A 2291-nucleotide genomic window follows, 5' to 3' on the forward strand; every position below is an offset into this window, starting at 1 on the left:
ACACACACACAGCATGTAATTTCTGCAGGAAGATTCCATCTAGGGTGCAGGAAAAGAAGTATTCTTCTTCAAGGGCACATTTCCTTGGGTTGATGTGGGTCTGGGCATTTGTCATATTTGGTTGAAACGATAGTTTGTGTGGAGGGTTTGGGCCTTTACACTGCAAATCAATGAGAGCACCCAGATGAGATGGAATAGGCCCATAGTCACTTGAACAGAGTGCCACTGCCCTTGAAACAGTTTTGGTTTTGTTTTGGGTGGAAGTTTAAGCTAAAATGGGACACATGTCAAATGAGCAGCTGCCAAACCCATGGGTAAATCTATGATTAATGGGTTCCCGTAGAAATATGCCTGCAATTTGACCAAGGTTGGGGACTGGATTGAGAATTTGTAAAGATAAGAGCAAAATATAGACTCATCTATCAAACTAGACTTTGAAAAGGAGTTTTCGAGTAGACCACAGGTTTCTCAGTGAAACCAGTAACTGGAACCTCTTAGGGATATGAACTTCCTTCGAATGCTTTTTCTAAGAGCCCAACATGATGCATTTTGTAAAATCCAATGTATATCTTGGTGGCAACCAGTGGTGTGCATAATTCCTAAGGAAATAAAGGGTGTCCTGACAGGATCTTGTATTGTAGCCTTAGTATTTCTAGAGACATATATGATTCTAATTTATCTTTGGGTTATCTATGAGGCAAGAGGTTCTCAAGATTTTGTTACCCTCAGGCACAGCTTTTAGGTATGGGCCCAATAGTTTAAAATCAATGTGAAGATAAGACCACTTGTTGTATCCAGTGTTAAGATGACCGCTTGCACTTGACCAGGTATGTGGACTTTTGGGTTCCGTCCTTCATATCTTGGCTGAGCAATGGAAAAGCAGCAATATTCCATTGAACTCTATCACCTCGAATGGCTAATAGTGCTGGTCTCCTAGTCTATGAACTCCCATTGCTTCCTGTTCAGTTAGTCCCAAGGGGTTGAGTTTGTGGGGTGCTGTTTCCATGACTTAAAGCATAATGGCCAGCTGAGTATACAGGGTCACAGGCCCAGGGTCCTTTCCAGGAGAGCCTAATGTGAAGCCAACAATGATTATTTTAATGATATATTCCATGAGACTGAAAGGGGCAGTTTTTTGTATCAGAAGACTTTGAACAACCAAAGGCCATCATGAGTGGTTCAGTGACTCCCAGAGGCAGGAGAAGAGAAGACCTTGTGACCCTGGGGTAGACAATGACTTTTTAGGAGTGACAGCAAAAACATGCTCCATAAAGGAAAAAGAAAATTTAACCTCATCCTCACCAAAATTTAAAATGTTCATTCCTCAGAATACACTAGGAAATGAAAAGGACTAGATGAGACCAGAGAAAAAAACAAAACAAACAAAAACAAAAAAAAAAAACAAAAAATGAAAAAAAACTTAGAAAGCAAAGTACTTGAATCTAGAATACATAAAGACTGTTCAAGCTTCATAATAAGAAGAACAACTCATAAAAAATAAACAAAGGGTGCCTGAGAGTCTCAGTCTATTTAGTGTCCAACTTCTGGCTCAAGTCATGATTTCAGAGCTCATAGGTTTGGACCCCGTGTCAGGTTCTGTGTTGAGAGTTCAAAGCTTGCCTTGGATTCCCTATCTCTCTCTCTCTGACCCTCCTTTGCTCACACACACACACACACACACACACACACACACTCTCTCTCTCTCTCTCTCTCTCTCTCTCTCTCTCTCTCTCTCTCTCTCAAAAATAGATAAACATTAAAAACATTAAAAAATAAACAAAAAAGGTGAACCAACATGTCAGAGAAAGCATACAGATGATCAATAAGCACATAAGATATTTGACATAATTAGTCATTAGGGAATGAAATTAAAACAACAATGAAAACCACCACCATGCCAATTCAAATGTCTAAAACCAGGAGGGAAAGAAGTTGACCATAAGAAGTATCTGCCAGGATGTGGAGGAACAGGAGCTGAAGCATCCAACCATGTTGGAAAATCATTTGGCATTTCTTAAAAAGTTAAACATCTACCTATTATATTGGCCAGCCATTCCACTCCTACGTGTTTACCCTAGAGAAATAAAAGTGTATGTCCAATAAAAAGACCTGCATACAAATGTTTGAAGCAGCTCTATTTGTAATAGCACAGACCTAGACCCCACCCAATTGCCTATCAATATGGTGCTGCGTCCACACATTTTGGTGTAGCCCTAAAATAGATTAGGACTCAGTAAGGAGAAAGAATGGAGTATTGATAATTGGAAACACCAGGATAAATGGAAAAGTGA

Source organism: Suricata suricatta, chromosome 9 (genome assembly GCF_006229205.1).
Source record: "Suricata suricatta isolate VVHF042 chromosome 9, meerkat_22Aug2017_6uvM2_HiC, whole genome shotgun sequence".
Taxonomy (NCBI): Eukaryota; Metazoa; Chordata; class Mammalia; order Carnivora; family Herpestidae; genus Suricata; species Suricata suricatta.